The sequence below is a fragment of the Bos mutus genome, chromosome 23 (genome assembly GCF_027580195.1).
Source record: "Bos mutus isolate GX-2022 chromosome 23, NWIPB_WYAK_1.1, whole genome shotgun sequence".
NCBI classification, from domain to species: Eukaryota; Metazoa; Chordata; class Mammalia; order Artiodactyla; family Bovidae; genus Bos; species Bos mutus.
Genome location: NC_091639.1, coordinates 19,235,763 through 19,254,894, shown reverse-complemented (window position 1 = coordinate 19,254,894; position 19,132 = coordinate 19,235,763). Strand labels below are relative to the sequence as shown.

Below are 19,132 nucleotides of genomic sequence, written 5' to 3'. Positions count from 1 at the left end.
AAGTGTGAAGTCAAGTGGCCCTTAGGAAGCATTACAGCATTACTACCAACAAAGCTAGTGGAGGTGATGGAATTCCAGCTGAGCTATTTAAAATCCTAAAAGATGATCCTGTTAAAATGTTGCACTCACTGTGTCAGCAAATTTGGAAAACCCAGCAGTGGCCACAGGACTGGAAAAGATCAGTTTTCATTTCAATTCCAAAGAAAGGCAATGCCAAAGAATGTTCAAACTACCATACAATTGTACTCATTTCACATGCTACCAAGGTAATGCTCAAAATCCTTCAAGCTAGGCTTCTACAGTACGTGAACTGAGAACTTCCAAATATACAAGCTGGATTTAGAAAAGGCAGAGGAGCCAAAGATCAAATTTCCAACATTTGTTGGATTGTAGAAAGAGCAAGGGAGTTCCCAGAAAACCTCTACTTCTGCTTCATTGACAATGCTAAAGCCTTTGACTGTGTGGATCACAACAAACTGGAAAATTCTTAAAAAGATGGGAGTACAAGACCACCTTACCTGTCTCTTGAGAAACCTGTATGTGGGTCAAGAAGCAACAGTTAGAACAGGACATGGAACAGTTGATTGGCTTAAAATTGGGAAAGGAATGTGAGAAAGCTGTATATTATCACTCTGATTATTTAACTTCTATGCAGAGTATATCATGTGAAATGCAGGACTGGATGAATCACAAGCTGGGATCCAGATTGCCAGGAGAACTATCACATCAGATATGCAGATTGATGCTTTTGAACTGTGGTGTTGGAAAAGACTCTTGAGTGTCCCTTGGACTGCAAGGAGATCCAACCAGTCTGTCCTAAAGGAAATCAGTCCTGAATATTCATTGGGAGGACTGATGCTGAAGCTGAAGCTCCAATACTTTGGCCACCTGATGCGAAGAACTGACTCATTGGAAGAGACCCTGATGCTGGGAAAGATTGAAGGCGGGAGGAGAAGGGGACGACAGAGAATGAGATGATTGGATGGCATCACCGACTCAATAGACGTGAGTTTAGACTCCAGGAGTTGGTGATGGACAGTGAGGCCTGGTGTGCTGCAGTTCATGGGGTCACAAAGAGTTGGACACGACTGAGCAACTGAACTGAACTGAACTGAATGGCAGAAAGCAAAGAGGAACTAAAGAGCCTCTTAATGAGGGTGAAAGAGGAGAGTGAAAAAGCGGACTTAAAACTCAATATTAAAAAACTAAGATCATGGCATCCAGTCCCATCACCTCATGCCAAATAGATGGGGGAAAAGTGGAAGCAGTGACAGACTTTATTTTCTTAGGCTTCAAAATCACGGTGGATGGTGACTGCAGCTATGAAATTCAAAGACACTTGCTCCTTGGAAGGAAAGCTATGACAAACCTAGACAGTGTATTTAAAAACAGAGACACCACTTTACTGACAAAGGTCCATATAGTCAAAGCTATGGTTTTTCCAGTAGTGGTGTATGGATGTGAGGGTTGGACCAAAACGAAGGCTGAGCACTGAAAAAGTGATGCCTTTGAATTGTGGTGCTAGAGAAGACTCTTGAGACTTCTTTGGACTGCAAGGAGCTCAAACCAGTCAATCCTAAAGGAGATCAACCCTGAATATTCACTGGAAGGTCCGATGCTGAAACTGAAGCTCCAGTACTTTGGTCACCTGATGGGAAGAGCTGGCTCACTGGAAAAGACGTTGATGCTGGCAAAGGTTGAAGGCAAAAGAGGAAGGTGGTGACAGAGGATGTGATGGTTAGATAGCATAACTGACTCAATGGATTGGAATTTGAGCAAACTCCAGGAGATAGTAGAGGACAGAGGAGCCTGTTGTGCTGCAGTCCGTGACAGAGAATGTGATGGTTAGATAGCATAACTGACTCAATGGCTCAGAATTTGAGCAAACTCCAGGAGATAGTGGAGGACAGAGGAGCCTTTTGTGCTGCAATCCGTGGGGTTGCAGAGAGTCAGATATGACTTACTGACTGAATTTTTGTTGTTGTTCAGTCATTCAGTCACTCAGTCATGACTTAGTGACTGAATAATACAATACAATACAACAAATCTGTTCTCTCCTTAAGAATATTCAGTGGATTGAATTCAGGTTCCTGATGATATATGGAATATTTCCTGCCATGTCAGTAAACATAGGATGTTACAGTCATTAGCCATAGCAGCCACCACTGATGGTGAGCTGGTGAGCCCTGTGGAAACTCAGGAAGGAAAGAATATCTGCCATCTAGCAGCCATCAGACTGCAACCATACTCTACAGTGAGCCCTGAGGAAACTCAGGATATGAAAACACAGGATACTGGCTCCAGATGGGTGAGGTATGTATCAGAGGAATGATTTCAGTAAGCCCAGACTCTTGCACCTTCCCATACATAGAAAAGTGCTAAATTCCTCAACTTGAGATATTTGGTTTTCCTTTAGTTAACAATATCTTTCACTCTGTATAATAGGCTCCAATTTTCATCCACCTCATTAGAACTGATTCAAATGTATTTTTTTTAATGGCTGAGTAATACTCCATTGTGTATATGTACCACAGCTTTCTTATCCATTCATCTGCTGATGGACATCTAGGTTGCTTCCATGTCCTGGCTATTATAAACAGTGCTGTGATGAACACTGGGGTACACGTATCTCTTTCAATTCTGGTTTCCTCGGTGTGTATGCCCAGCAGTGAGAGTGAATGAAGTAAGCCAGAAAGAAAAACACCAATACAGTATACTAACGTGTATATATGGAATTTAGAAAGATGATAACGATAACCCTGTATGCGAGACAGCAAAAGAGACACTGATGTATAGAACAGTTTTTTGGACTCTGTGGGAGAGGGTGAGGGTGGGATGATTTGGGAGAACGGCATTGAAACCTGTATAATATCATATATGAAACGAGTTGCCAGTCCAGGTTTGATACAGGATACAGGATGCTTGGGGCTGGTGCACTGGGATGACCCAGAGGGATGGTATGGGAGGAAGATGGGAGTGGGGTTCAGGATGGGAAACACGTGTATACCTGTGGTGGATTCATGTTGATGTATGGCAAAACCAATACAATATTGTAAAGTAATTAACCTCCAATTAAAATAAATAAATTTATATTTAAAAAATAAAGAAAAAAAAAACAATATCTTTCGATGTTCAGACTACCACACCTTTGTTTCAAAGCTTCTGTATAATCTGATTCCCCCGTCACTTCCTCAGAGCAGTTCTCTTAGGGTTTACTTGAGATGCTGCCTCCTGCACTTGGAATCCTAAAAATTCTCACTGAAGAAAGTCTAACTCTCAACTTTGAGGTTGTGAATATTTTTTAAGCTGACACTGCTATTAAACTGACAATTTTGTGCCTCAACATACTAATGAAAAAGGTCTAAGTCCTTTTTGTTTCTTCTACAAAATCCATCTTGGGGAGAGATGTCTTTGCTCTAATTGCTCAATTTGTTGAGCAAATTGCTGACTTTTCCCCACCGTTCTTGATTTCTCTTATTTCTAAGCAGGAGTCTGACTTCCTCTTGGCAGTTGGTGTGGTTTCCCTCAGCAACTGTGCATGTCATGTTTCAGTTTTTTCTGGTGGTTTCCCACTTCTTTCTGTAAGTGAGGCTTATATAGAATTTATTAAGCATGTAATTAATATACAACCATACAACCTCCAGCAATAAAACATGAACCCTAGAGGGTGCTGTTATAACATGAACTAGCTATTGCTCCTCTCTCAGATATCTGAATCACTAGTGGCCAGGAGTACATAACAGACTCATTACCATCTGTCCTCTTTTGTCTACGTGATGTATCTATTCCTTAGATTATACCTCTGGGTGCCAGCTGACTTGAGTTGTCCATATGGTTATATTAGGGCTTATAAACCGATCACAAGGGTTCATACTTGCTTAATGTGCAACCGGCAATGTCCGATTGTCTAATCACACACTAAAAAACACTGCAAAAATGTCTGATGCAAAAAGTTGTGACAGTGCAACAGGAATTCTTTTGCATTTGCTACAGGAGTGTAAATTGCTACAGCTTCATTGGGAAATTTTGGTTGATAGTGTCTACCAAAATTTAATGTATATGTACCATTTGATCCAGAAATTACACTCCAGAGATGAGTGCTTATGTACACCAAAGGTATGCACAAGAATGTTTATAGCATATTTACCCAAATAGCCAAGACAAGAAGCAATCCAAATATCTAACAATAGTAGGATAAATAAATGTAGTGTATTTACACAATGGAATACTATACAGCAAGGAAAAGGAACGCTCCACTTGTGTGTATAACAATCTGGATAAAACTTATAGTCATAATGGTGGGAGAAAAGGTCAGATATATGACTATTGATTCCATTTGTATAAAAGGTAATAGTAGGCACAACTAACCTATGGTGGTAGAGGTTAGAAGAGTGGTTACTGTTTGAATGGGTATTGACTGGAGTACTAGAGTACTAGAATTGAGTAGAGTTTGCTGGAGTACTAGAAATGTTCTATACCTTGATGTGGAGGTTGTTACATGGGTATATAGCTATGTACATTCAAGATTAGTGCATCTTACTATAAGTTATATCTCAGTTCAAAAAAATATCATGTGATGTCTTCTAGAACAAGAGAAGAAAGAATTTGAGAGACCTTCTAGATTTGGGAAAGAAAATACTACTTTCAGGATGAGGTGTTAACTAAAAGAATTGGCTTATATAGAAGCCCTTTCTTCTTTTATCCTATTAAGAGACATTTCTCCAACTAGAAGAGGTGTGGTTAAAACTAGCCTCTTGCTACTTTACAGGGAATTTGCTACTGAGTTTGCTTATACATTATTGTAAGCACTGTTTTGAATACAAGTCCTAAGTCACATTCTCTGTGCTCCATTAGCTTACAATCTAATAGACAAGACCAACACAGAGGAAATATTTAGAGAACTTGTATTACTTTTTTCAAAAGTGCAAATTGTGAGGTACAGAATTCCTTAGGAATTCAGAAGAAAGTATAAATCTGTGAGAAGTGGCATAGGTGATTTTTGTGAAGGAGAAGGACATGATATGAGTTTTTAAAACAAGATGAGACGCATTGACAGAGGAATGGATAAAGAAGAGGTATATATGCAGTGGGATAGGCTACCTACTCCAGTATTCCTGGGCTTCCCTAGTGGCTCAACTGGTAAAGAATCCATCTGCAATGCGGGAGACCTGGGTTCGATTCCCTGGGTTGGGAAGATCTCCTGGAGAAGGGAAAGGCTACCCACTCCAGTATTCTGTCCCAGAGAATTCCATGACTGTATAGTCCATGGAGTCGGACACGACTGAGCCACTTTCACTTTCACTTTTCACTTTCACATATATATATACACACAATGGAATATTAGTCATTAAGAAGGATTAAATAATGCCATTTGCAGCAACATGTGGGCTTCCTAGATGGCCCTAGTGATAAAGAACCCTCTGCCAAAGCAGGAGACATAAGAAATGCAGGTTTGATCTCTGGGTTGGGAAGATCCCCTGGAGGAGAGCATGGCAACCCACTCCAGTATTCTTGCCTGGAGAATCCCACGGAGAGAAGCCTGGCAGGGTGAAGTCCATAGGGTTACAGAGAGTCAGACGTGACTGAAGAGACTTAGCATGCATGCCTACAGTGACATGGATGAACCTAGAGATTGTCATGCTGAGTGAAGTAAGTCAGAAAGAGAAGGAGAAATATTGTATGACATGCCTTACATGTAGAACTTAAATGATACAAATGAACTTATTTACAAAACAGAAACAGACTCACAGACTTAGAGAATGAATTAACAGCTGCCAGGCGAAGAGGGAGGGCAGGGAAGCATGGGAGGAAGAGATGGGGAGTTGGGATTGACATGTATACTCTGCCATGTTTAAAATGGATAACCAACAGGGTCCTACTGTATAGGACAGGGAACTCTGCTCAATGTTACGTGGCAGCCCGGATGGGAGAGAAGATGGAGGAGAATGAATACATGCATCTGTATGGCTGAGTCACTTTGCTTTCCACCTGAAATTATCACAACATTTGTAACCAGCTATACTACAATATAAAATTAAAACTTTCAAACAACAACAACAAAACAACAAAAAACTTGATGGGCAGACAAAATGTCAGTGTCCTTCACTTTTTTGTACTTGTTTAAAGAACCACTCACTCACTCAAAGAACCACATAAAGCCTGTTGACTAGAGATGGAATAGTGATCAGCCAAAGGACAGGATATTTGTCAAATAAAGGGCAATGAACCAAGAAGAGAACCACAAATTTCTCAGGAGATCCAGGATTGGACCCCGAATTGACACTGGTTGGGGCTCTAAGGGAAGGGTTGTTATGTTAAGTGGCTTTAGTTGTGTCTGACTTTGCGACCCTATGGACTATAGCTTGCCAGGCTTCTCTGTCCATGAGATTCTCCAAACAAGAATACTGGAGTGGGTTGCCATTCCCTTCTCCAGGGGATCTTCCTGACCCAGGGATCAAACCCACATCTCTATGTCTCCTGCATTGGCAGGTGGGCTCTACCACTAGCGCCCCTGGGAAGCCCTCTGAAACCACAAAAAGAGAAAATGAAAATCATTCAGTAGTCTCCAACTCTGAGATCTCATGGACTGTAGCCTGCCAGGCTCCTCTGTCCATGGAATTCTCCAGGCAAGAATACTGAAGTGGGTAGCCATTCGCTTCTCCAGGGGATCTTCCCAAACAGGGATCAAACCCAGGTCTCTCACATTGTAGGTGGATTCTTTGTTGTCTGAGCCACCAGGGAAGCCCCTGAAATCACAGGGTTATCTACAAAAGCAGGCTCCTGCTCATGACACTCTTGGCTGCTAGGAGAAGGGATGATATCATTATACATCATTGTAAGCACTCTATACAGAGGAGTATAGGGACTTCACTCTACACTCTACACCCTCTGCACTCTGTACCAACCTTCTGCTGTCTGCATCCTAATGGGAAACATTCTACACAGAACCTTTCCATTTCTAATGAAGCAGTTATTCTTATTGCATTAAAAATACATCATGGGGACTTCCCTGGTGGTCCAGTGGCTAAAACTCCACACTCCCAATGCAGGGGGCCCAGGTTCAATCCCTGGTGAGGAAACTAGATCGCACATGTTGCAACTAAGAATTCACATGCCACAAGTGAAGATCCTACATGCTGCTAGGAGGGTGTGGTGCAGCCGAATAAATATTAAAACAAAAGAAAACATTGTGCATATGAGATGGGCTGACGCACTTTCAAAAGAGTTAAGGAAGTTTGGGTAGGGATATTAATTCTTCAATGTGTTTCCTTCTTCACCCCACTAATAGGTCTATAAAGCATAGCTGCCCGCCCTCACCCTCTATTGACACATACTCCACATTTCACATCCTGGTGTTGGCAAGGAATGAGGAGTTTACCGAAACTGAGCTGTATGGGTGGGACCAAAACAGTAACAGAGATAATGGCAGATATATTAACATGACGGGTGAATTTCACATCTGCTGAGTGCTCATACTTCCAGAAGTTTGACTGGCCAGCTGTGCTCTCATAATTGCTTTTGAAAAGGTTTTCTGGCTCTGAAGAAATCAAATCAAGTCTGTTCCTAAGCAAATTGAGATTTCCAAACTGCAGCCACTCTAGAAATTCTAAACATCATTCAGAAGAAGATTTCAATCTCAGTGTTTCTTCTTTCTCTGAGGAGCTGTTTGGCCCCTTTCTACCTGGACTGGAACAAAGGTACAATTTAAAATTGTTTTCCTACTGAATTTAGGATTGGTAATTTTGATAGTTTGCCTTTGTCTGATGAAAAGGTACAAGAACTGAGAGCTCGTGGTTGGGGGTGAGGGTGGGGTGGAGTTCATGATGTTAAGACCATTTTTGTGGATATAGTCTGTGCCATCCCAGGAACATCTAATTCACAGATTGCCCAGTTATTTAGGTATCGAGCTTGCCTTGCCCACACCCTGCTTGCCCTGGATGGTTATCTGCCAGGGTGCCCTCTCTCCAAGCCCTGTCCACTTCACCCAACCCCGTCTCTGGTGACATCTCCTTTTCTGTAGATTGCCCTTATTTTTCCCTCTGGCTGCCAATCGATCTTGTCTTTGAAATTTTCCTTCTACTAGTATCTTACCTAGCTATCTTACTGGACTGCTTTGTCCGGTCCTCAGAAAGCTTTAGCACCAAAAGAAATACTAAGGATTCAGAGGTGAAAGAGTATGGAGGACTCAAGATTTGGAGTTGTAGGGTGCTCTGGAATAAAATGTACCCTGATATCATGGCTCAAAAGGACACTCTGTTTTATAGCTCCTAAGAATAGAAAGCTGAATATTCAGGGCATGGTTAGGATTTCGTGAGCTGGAGAAGAACTTAATTGCCTTTTACAACTTGATTTTATAGGGAAATATCAACTGTAATCCACATAAACTTTATTGCCACCTAGTCACGATGGGCATACTGTCTGTAGGATAGTTAACTTTTAGAATGCCAATGTTATATTTGGGTACATGCTAGTTCCTAAGAAAATATGAACCTATTCTAAAGATATTCTAGGCATAATGGCATGTGTAAGTTCCAGGTTATTAAAAAAAAATAAGGTTTTCTAGGAATCACTGTGAGCCAGTAATTGGAATATTCATTTATTCTTTTGACAAATAATATTCATTGGAATCCTCATGTGTGGTAGACTCTAGGGGTGCAAGGCAAACTCACACAGGCTGGGTTCCTTCCTTCCGGTGACTGTCACCTATCTTGGGGGCATACAGATATTAGTTAATCTCATAATTAAACATGAAATTATAAGTTTGATAAGTCACATGAAAGAAAGATACATTATAGTGCTTTGTGTATAACAGTAGGATTTGACCTTCTTTGGGGAAGACTTCCCAGTGCAGATGACTGAACTGCGATCAAAAGGGTAAGGAGAGTTAAATCCGTGAAGAAGGCCTCAGGAAGTATAGTCTAGGTATCGGCCAGTACCTTGAGGAAATGATATTAGAAGAAAAAACATAATTCAAACGGAGCTGGAGGAAGTGATTGGGGTCCCTGTGCATCACCTCTGAGGCCGTTTTAGGAATTTTGTTCTTTCTCCTAGGAGCAATGGGAGGATATGATGCATTTTCAAGAGGTGGGAGAAGGACTTGCAGGATGAGGCTCTTTTGAAATTTTCATTTTAAATATGTCATTCTGACCATAGTGGAAAGAACAGAGAGTGAATGTAGGGTGACCCTTTAAGGGGCCCTGACAGTAGTCCAGAGGGAGACGATGGTAGCTGGATCAGGGTTAGAATGGGATGGCTGTGAGATAGACTTAAGAGGTGAAAGTGAGAGATTTGAATTGAACATGGGGTAGTGAGAGAAAGGGTGGCGTCAAAGGTAATGGGGGTGTCATGGTGGACCTTTGAAGGTTTGGGGATGAATGAGATGTGTTGAATTGGATTTTGGACACACTCAGTTTCAGGTGTCTTTAGGACATCCTAATGTATATGTGTAAAAGGCAGTTAGTTCTACAGATATGGCTTCCTGGATCAGGTCTGCTCATATGAGAGTCATTGTGTTCTGGAGTCATGGGTGTGGATGATCCCTTAGGGGGAAAATGTTAAATGAGGAAGGTGCAGAACTGAGCCTTGGATTTCACTGGTGGTCCAGTGGATAAAGTCCAGTGGTTTGATTCCTGGTCCAGGAAGACTCCACATGCCTTGGAGCTACTAAGCCTGAGTGCCATGACTACTGAAGCCCCTGAGCCTAGAGCTTGCGCTCTGCAACAGGAGAAGTCACCGCAGTGAGAAGCCCACACACCGCAACTAGAGAGCAGCCCCCGCTCGCTGCAGTGAAGGCCCAGCACAGCCAACAATAAATTTAAAACAGAAAAGGACTGAGCTTTTAGGAGCTACAATGTTTCATGACCAGGTACACAAAGGAAAGATGAGTCTACAATGGAAATATAAGAATGGTCAGAAATGTCGGATGAAAACTAATAAGCTGTGAGGTGTGTAGAAACTAGCACCGCAGAAAGTATGTCCGGCTGTAAACAGGAGGTGAGAGAGAACTAGCTGGACAGCATTCAAGGCTGAGCTGTAATTTTTTATGGGAGGGAGTTGGAGAGTTTAAAAGTCAATTCAATGCTGTAGGGTTCCATTTATATATCATTTGTGAAATGATCACATTATAAGGGTAGAGGACAAATCAGAGATTGCCAGAGCAGAGGCGATAGTGGGGTATGACTGTAAAGGCCAGTCCTTGGGAGTTATATTCAGCAAGTTCCTTGGTCTTGATGGAAGAGTCAGATGTCTTGATTTTAGTGGTAGCTATGCAGTGAAAGAGAAGAGTGAAAAAGTTGGCTTAAAGCTCAGCATTCAGAAAATGAAGATCATGGCGTCTGGTTCCATCACTTCATTGGAATAGATGGGGAAACAGTGTCAGACTTTATTTTTTGGGGCTCCAAAATCACTGCAGATGGTGACTGCAGCCATGAAATTAAAAGATGCTTACTCCTTGGAAGAAAAGTTATGACCAACCTAGATAGCATATTGAAAAGCAGAGACATTACTTTGCCAACAAAGGTCCATCTAGTCAAGGCTATGGTTTCTCCAGTGGTCATGTATGGATATGAGAGTTGGACTGTGAAGACAGCTGAGCGCTGAAGAATTGATGCTTTTGAACTGTGGTGTTGGAGAAGACTCTTGAGAGTCCCTTGGACTCCAAGGAGATCAAACCAGTCCATTCTAAAGGAGATCAGCCCTGGGTGTTCTTTGGAAGGAATGATGCTAAAGCTGAAACTCTAGTACTTTGGCCACCTCATGTGAAGAGTTGACTCATTGGAAAAGACTGATGCTGGGAAGGATTGGGGGCAGGAGGAAAAGGGGATGACAGAGATGAGATGGCTGGATGGCATCACCGACTCAATGGACGTGAGTTTGAGTGAACTCCGGGAGTTGGTGATGGACAGGGAGGCCTGGCGTGCTGTGATTCCTGGGGTCGCAAAGAGTCGGACATGACTGAGCAACTGAACTGAACTGAATGCAAATGTATGTATGGAATAAAATTTTATGAAACTGTCTATGCACAGTAGACATGTGCACACTCATGTCTAAAGCTATATCAATAGCTTTATTGATACATGATTTAGGTACACGGGCCTTCCCTGGTGGCTCAGACAGTAAAGAATCTGCCTGCAATGCAGGAGACCCAGGTTCAATCCCTGGCTCTGGAAGATACCCTGGAGAGGGAAATGGCTACCCTCTAGCCATTTCCACTGAGGGAAATACCCTCAGTATTCTTGACTAGAGAATTCCATGGACAGAGGAGCCTGCTGGGCTATAATCCATGGGGTTGCAAAGAGTGAGACATTACTGGGCAACTGGCACTTCACTTCAGTACCATGAAATTGGCCTGATATAATTATACTGTCAGTGATCTTTAGTATACTGGTTGAGTTGTGCAGCTATTTTCCACAATCTAATTTTTGACTCTCCATCACTCCCCCAAAAGAATGCCCAGTTATCAGCCTCTTCCCATTTCCCATTCACATATGTACCCATCCTTGCTAACCATCAGTCTACATCGTATCTCTACAGATATGCACATTCTGGACATTTAATGTAAATGGAATTATATGATATGTGGTTTTTGTATCTGGCTTTTTTCACTTAGCAAGATTTTTTAAGGTTTATTTCTGGTGTAGCAAGTATCACTCCTTCACTCCTTTTTTATTACCTAGTGGTACAGTTGATCCTTGAACAACATAGGTTTGAACTGCTCTAGTCTACTTATAGGCAGATTTTTAAAATAGTACAAACAGTACTAATGCTCCATGGTTGGGTGAATCTTTGACTGTGGACCTGTGGGTATGGAAGGTGGTCTGTAGTTATGTGCAGACTTTGAACTGCTCAGAGTGTCAGCACCTCTCACCCTCACATTGTTCAAGGGTCAACTGTATTCCACTGTGTAGACATGCATATTTTATTTATTCACTAATCAGTTGATGGAATTTGAGTTGTTTCATATTTTGGTTATTTCTGAAATTTCTGAACTGAACTTTATTATTCAGTTATTATTATTTAACTTTATTATTCATTATTCAGTTATTTCTGAACTGAACTTTCATGTACAAGTTTTTATGTGGACTTGTTTTCAATTCTTTGGGGTAGAGACCTATGGAAGTTGAACTGTTGGATCCTACAGACACTACATGTTTAACATGTTGACAATCTGCAAAACTGTTTTCAAAAGTTTCACCCAGCAAAAGATGTTGCCTCCTGTTTTTCTGTATCTTCACCAACACTTATCACTGCCTGAAGTGAAGTGAAGTGAAGTTGCTCAGTTGTGTCCAACTCTTTGCGACCCCATGGACTATAGCCTACCAGGCTCCTCAGTCCACGGAATTTTCCAGGCAAGAGTACTGGAGTGGGTTGCCATTTCCTTCTCCAGGGGATCTTCCCAACCCAGGGATCTAACCCGGGTCTCCCACACTGCAGGCAGACGCTTTACCGTCTGAGCTACCAGGGAAGACCTATTACTGCCTATATTTATAATAGGCATCCTAATGGATGTGAAATGTTAAGTCATCATAGTTTTGATTTGCATGTGCCTCTTGACTAATGGCCTTCCCTATTGGCTCAGCAAGTAAAGAATTTGCCTGCAATGCAGGAGACCTGGGTTGAATCTCTGAGTTGGGAAGATCCCCTGGAGTAGGGCATGGCAACCCACTGCAGTATTCTTGCTTGGAGAATTCCCATGGATAGAGGAGCCTAGTAGGCTACAATCCATGGTGTCTGCCGGGACCAGCCCCGGCTCCATGGTGACGGCGCCGGGCGAAGATCAGGAAACAACTGTCAGACAGGACTGAGTGACTAGAATGAGGATAGCTTGAGAAATGGTGTGGAGCTTCTGTTCAGTGAGGAAATGCTACTGACCATTCAGCCAGAAGGTAAGAGAAATATCTTCATTTTGCAGAAATGTCTGTTCAAATCCTTTGTTGTTGCTGAGTTGCTAAGTCATGTCTGACTGTTTGCAACACTATGGACTGCAGCTTGCCAGGCTTCCCCATCCTTCTACTATCTCCTGGGGTTTGTTCAAATTCAGATCCATTGAGTCAGTGATGCTATTTAACTATATCATCCTCTGCCACCATCTTCTCCTTTTGCCTTCAGTCTTTCCCAGCATCAGGATCTTTTCTAGTGAGTTGTCTCTTTGTATCAGGTGGCCAAAGCATTGGAACTTCAGCTTCAGAATCAGTCTTTCCAATGAATATTTAGGGTTGATTTCCTTTAGGATTGACTGGTTTGATCCCCTTGCAGTCCAAGAGACTCTCAAGCGTCTTCTCCATCTCCACAATTTCAGGACACCAATTCTTTGAGACTCAGCCTTCTTTATGGTTGAATTCTCACATCCATACATGACTACTGGAAAAATCATAGCTTTGACTATATGGACCTTTGTTTGCAAAGTGATATGTCTGCTTTTTAATATGCTGTCTAGCTTTGTCATAGTTTTCCTTCCAAGGAGCAAGTGTTTTTTAATTTCATGGCGACAATCACCATCCACAGCGATTTTGAAACCCAAGAAAATAAAATCTGTCACTGCTTCCAATTTTTCTCCATCTATTTGCCATGAAATGATGGGACTGGATGCCATGGTCTTAGTTTTTTAATATTGAGTTTTTTAATGGCGACAATCACCATCCACAGCGATTTTGAAACCCAAGAAGCCTATTTTTTCATGGTCTTAGTTTTTTAATATTGAGTTTTAAGCCAGCCTTTTCACTCTCCTTTTTCACCTTTATCAAGAGGCTCTTTAGTTCCTCTTTGCTTTCTGTCATTAGAGTCCCTATGCTTTCTGCCATCATCTGCGTATATGATGTTAGTCATATTTCTCCTGGCAAACTTGATTCCAACTTGTGATTCATCCAGCCCAGCATTTTGCATGATGTACTCTGCATATAAGTTAAAAAATCATGTTGACAATATACAGCCTTGTCATACTGCTTTCCCCATTTTGAACCAGTCAGCTGTTCCATGTCTAGTTCTAACTGTTGCATCTTGACCTGCATACAGGTTTTTCAGGAGACAGTAAGGTGGTCTGGTATTCCCATCTCTTTGAGAATTTTCCAGTTTGTTGTGATCCACATAGTCAAAGGCTTTAGCATAGTCAATGAAGCGGAAGGAGATGTTTTTCTGGAATTCCCTTGCTTTCTCTATGCTTCAACGAATGTTGGCAATCTGACCTCTGGTTCCTCTGCCTCTTCAAAACCTAGCTTGTTCATCTGGAAGTTCTTAGTTCACGTACTGGTGAAGCCTAGCTTGAAGGATTTTAAGCATTACCTTGGTAGCATGTGAAATGAGCACAACTGTATAGTAGTTTGAACATTCTTGGGCTTCCCTTGTGGCTCAGCTGATAAAGAATCTGCCTCCAATGCAGGAGACCTGGGTTTGATCCCAAAGGCTACCCACTCCAGTATTCTGGCCTGGAGAATTCCGTGGACTGTATATTCCTGACTGAGTGACTTTCACTTTCACTTGAACATCCTTGGGCATTGCCTTTCTTTGGGATTGAAATGAAAACTGATTGTTTCCAGTCCTGTGACCACTGCTGAGTTTTCCAAATTTGCTGACATATTGAGTGCAGCACTTTAACAGCATCATCTTTTAGGATTTTAAATAGGTTAGCTGGAATTCTATCACCTCCATTAGCTTTGTTGGTAGTAATGCTTTCTAAGACCCACTTGACTTCACATTCCAGGAAGTCTGGCTCTAGGTGAGTGACCATACTGTCATGGTTATCTGGGTCATTAGGACCTTTTTTGTATAGTTCTTCTGTGTATTCTTGCCACCTTTCCTTAATCTCCTCTGCTTCTATTAGGTCCTTACCATGTCTGTCCTTTATTGTGTCTATCTTTGCATGAAATGTTCCCTTGATATCTCCAGTTTTCTTGAAGAGATCGCTAGTCTGTCCCATTCTTTTTTTAAAATTAATTAATTTATTTTAATTGGATAGTCTGTCCCATTCTATTGTTTTCCTCTGTTACTTGGCATTGTTCACTTAAGAAGGCTTTCTTATCTCTCCTTGCTATTCTCTGGAACTCTGCATCAGTTGGGTATATGGACTCCTTTACCATTCCTAATTCCTTTGTTTTGTTATTGACTTTTAAGAGTTTTTAAAAAATAAACTTGTGATATCTGATCCTTATTACATACGTAATTTTCAAACATCTTCTCCTGGTTTGTGTGTTGTCCCTTCACTTTCTTGGTGGTTCCATTATCTTTTGCCTTTGTTGATCCTGTCTCTGTAGAGCTTCTGTTTTATGATTCTCGTACTTTCTTTCCATTATTTTATTGTTCTTTAATGTTTTTTGAGATGGATGCTTTTTAGCTTTTCTTTTTTAATGTTCACATCCAAGGCTATATGTTTATCTCTAAGTATTCCATTACCACATGGGTTATTCTAGCTTCCTCCCCTTGCTTATCTATAAGTCCCACTCCAACCATGAGAAAGCTGGCTCTCACCATTGTTATCCATGTATTTAATGGTGCAATTCTAGTGTATGTGTATAGAAGTGTCAGAATTGCTGATTCCCTTCCATCTAGTTCATAACTATGATCTCATTTCTCAGGACCTCTCCCAACCCTGATATGTCTTCCCTATGGAGTGGGGAACCCAAACTGCACAGCATATCTAGTTGTGGACCCTGAGTGGTTTTGAATAAAGGCAAGATCGTAAATTTTATCTTATTTTCAGTGTGCTTTCTGGTTAACACCCACTGTTTCTATGGCCTTTTGTAATGAAACATGCAATGTGGGGTCTTAAGGGAACGGTGTAAGCTGATGACTCTTTATTGAACAGCTTAGATTAGAATCCATTATTCTAAAATAACTGGAATAATTTTTCTTTAATATTTCTTCCTATTTGGCCTGATTTTGTCTACTCATACAGCCTCATGAGAATTTACTGTCTCTCAATTTCTCATTTTGACTTCTGGAACAGTTTGAAGGCCATTTGCAATCTTGACTATTTCATGTTATTGGTTCAACAAATATTTATGAAGTACCTAGCAGAAAATGCAATGGTAAAAGATTTCTGTATGAAGCTTGCAGTCTGACATTCTTCTGCTAGGTCCTTGGTTCCCAAAGCATTTTGAGTATGAGACTTCCTTTTTTTTAGATCATGCCATGCAGCATGTGGGATCTTAGTTCCCTGACTAGGGATCAAACCTGGGACCCTGGCAGTGAGAATGCTGAATTCTAACTACTGGACCACCAGGGAATTACTCCAAGTTACTTTTTAAAACTTATGTGAGCCAGTAATTTGATCTTTTCTTTAATCTGTGACTTTTGGAAGCATCTCACACTCTTTGTCCAAATGGAGGACATAGTGCCTTCTTGGGAGTGTATTCCTTCATTCATGAGGTATTTACTACCATGTGACAGACATTTTATAGCTCAGCATTCATGCAGTTTACATCCCTGTGAACAGAATATTGAACATCTTCCCACAGAAAACAAAGCTCAGGGCTTTCCTGGTGACTCAGCAGTGGAGAATCTGCCTGCCAGTACAGGAGACATGGGTTTGATCCCCCATCCAGGAAGATTCCACATGCCATGGAGCAGCTAAGCTGGTTTTTCTCAACTATTGAGCCTGTTCTCTGGAGCCTAGGAGCTGCAGCTACTGTGCCCTGATACTGCAGCTACTGAAGCTCTCTCTCTAGAGTCCGTGGTCCGCAAAGAGAAGCCCCCACAATGAGAAGCCCTTCCACTACAAGAAAGCAGCCTGTGCTTGCCACAACTACAGAAGAATCCCACGCAGCAATGAAAACTCAGCACAGCCAAAAATAAATAAATAAAATTATAAAAAATATGAATCTAATTTAAAAATTATGGTAACAAAGTCATTTATAGATTGACAGTTCTGAATGAGTTGCCTTTTCTTCCTCTAGCTCTTTTTCTCAGAGCTTAACCTTCTGGAAGATTCTTGGCTTTATAGATGAATATAATCAAGATGAATATCATTAAAATAATATTTAAGAAGTCAACACCAAAGCTAAAATTTCATGAGAAAGAAAATATCAAAATTTTAAAAGCAGGATGCCACACCACCAAGTTTGAAGCAAAAGGAAAAAAATGTGTGTCCCTATATAAATGTTTTTATGTGTGTTTAGTGATTATTTTTCACACACGTTGAAGTGTTTGAAAAAAATATTGAAATGTTGAAAAGTAGGTGTACTACAATGCCCATCATCTTCTTAATTTAAATATTTTATTTATACCCAAAGCAGAATTTACTATAATTTTACTTTCCTGACTTTAATGGAATCCAACTCATTAATAATAGCTTTAAAAATCAACTTTTGGGGAAAACTAACCATTAAAGGAGAAGGCAATGGCACCCCACTCCAGCACTCTTGCCTGGAAAATCCCATGGATGGAGGAGCCTGGTGGGCTGCAGTGCATGGGGTTGCTAAGAGTCAGACACGACTGAGCGACTTCACTTTCACTTTTCACTTTCATGCATTGGAGAAGGAAATGGCAACCCACTCCAGTATTCTTGCCTGGAGAATCCCAGGGACGTGCGACCCTGGTGGGCTGCCGTCTATGGGGTCGCACAGAGTCGGACACGACTGAAGCGACTTAGCAGCAGCAGCAGCAGCAGCAACCATTAAAAAAAATACATAAAGGGAACTTCCCTGGTGGTCCAGTGGTTAAGAATCTGCCTTGCAATGCAGGGAGCACAGGTTTGATCCCTGCTCAGGGAACTAAGGTCCCCCATGCTGCAGAGCAACTAAGCCTGAGTGCCACAACTACTTAGCTTGCTCGCTGCAACTACTGAGCCCGCTCGCTGCAACTAGAGTGTCAGTGCACCACAGCAAAGGGTCCTGCATGATGCAATGAAGATCCTGCCTGCTGCAACTTAGACCAGATGCAGCCAAATACAAAATAAATAAATATTTTTTAAAAAGGAACCAAAGGGAGGTAGATTCTTTAAAAAAAAAAAAAGGAAGAAATATAAAACCATGTATGTAGGAGTGCACATGTTAAAATTTTGCTTTAGATTCCAGTAGATATTCTCAAGGAATTAATAAAGGTGTAGTTAGTTCAACTTGTCTTACACAGTTGATGAAACCCTTAGAATCTAGCAGAGAACTTTGGCTAATTGGTTCATTCAATCAAGTAAAACAAAATATTTAGAAAGAGTTTCTTTTTACATGTTTGGATTGATTATTCCAGAAATTGCCTCAGGATTTGCTTTGACTTGTGTCGGATATTTGCACTCAGAAGAATAAAGATAAAAGAGCTTCATGGGGCTTATCATGGATTCCTTTCTATCAAATACATTTAAAACATATATTTGGAAACATTTCAAGTCTACTATGAACAGAATTACCAGGAATTTGGGACAGAAGTGACAATGAGAATCCATTTTGAAGAAACGGGTAATTCTCAGTTAGAATTCTGCCTTATTAGCTGAAAATTAGAAGTAACTTCTCTGTTATTTCTTGTTATGGTATTTTTATAATATTATTTAATTTCCTCTTTAAGAAATCTGCAGATTTTGCTTCCAGAAATGAAAGTGCCAAAAATGTACATGAAAATCAAATCAATTTTAATTTAAGATATGAAAAGAATTTTGACCACTTTTGGTTTGGGGTGGAATATAGAATTAAACATGCATCCAGATTTCATACCATGGATATGCTAAGTTATTTTGAAGTCCCTCTTCACAAAAATTATATTCCACTATGATTCAGAGTTGCATCATAAAGAGAGTTTGTTTAAAGACTGGAGTTTGAGAAATGTAACATTTGTAGTTTCCCTGAATAAATATGAAAGATTAAATGCTTCATTTTCTGCTGGAGCTTTTTATAAATGACTCAGATTAGGTGCAGTTGGTTCAGTCTTCAGCTAGCTCTTAAAGATAGGCAGTCTGCTAAGTGGTGGGGAGAGAAAAGTAGAGAGAGTGATTTTAAAAGCATCTATGTACAAGTAAGTAGGATGGTACACAGGTACCAGGATATAATGTTCTACAGTAAATACACGTTAAGAAGTGCTAGACTTACAGTGCTAGGCTTATCATAGTGATCATTTAAAACGTATGGAAATATCAATCAGTATATTGTGTACCAGGAACTAACATAACTGTTGGAGGTCAATTATACTTTAAAGATAAACTCATAGAAAAAGAGAT

General features: G+C 40.8%; 1 protein-coding gene across 7 annotated transcripts in view; it reads left to right on the top strand.

Moving 5' to 3' along the window:
• LOC102272785 (cytidine monophosphate-N-acetylneuraminic acid hydroxylase) overlaps positions 1-19,132 on the top strand; it is an 82,868-nt gene that overhangs the window by 17,023 nt on the left and 46,713 nt on the right. The window contains exon 1 of one of the 7 annotated variants that reach the window (XM_070361452.1): positions 2,291-2,313. The exons of 4 other annotated variants lie outside the window; for them this stretch is intronic. The gene's annotated coding sequence lies outside the window, so the exon portion shown is untranslated. Of the gene's footprint in view, positions 1-2,290; positions 2,314-7,378; positions 7,698-18,356; positions 18,381-19,132 lie in introns of those variants that run through there. 2 more of the 7 variants (XM_070361450.1, XM_070361451.1) reach the window with 2 other exon arrangements.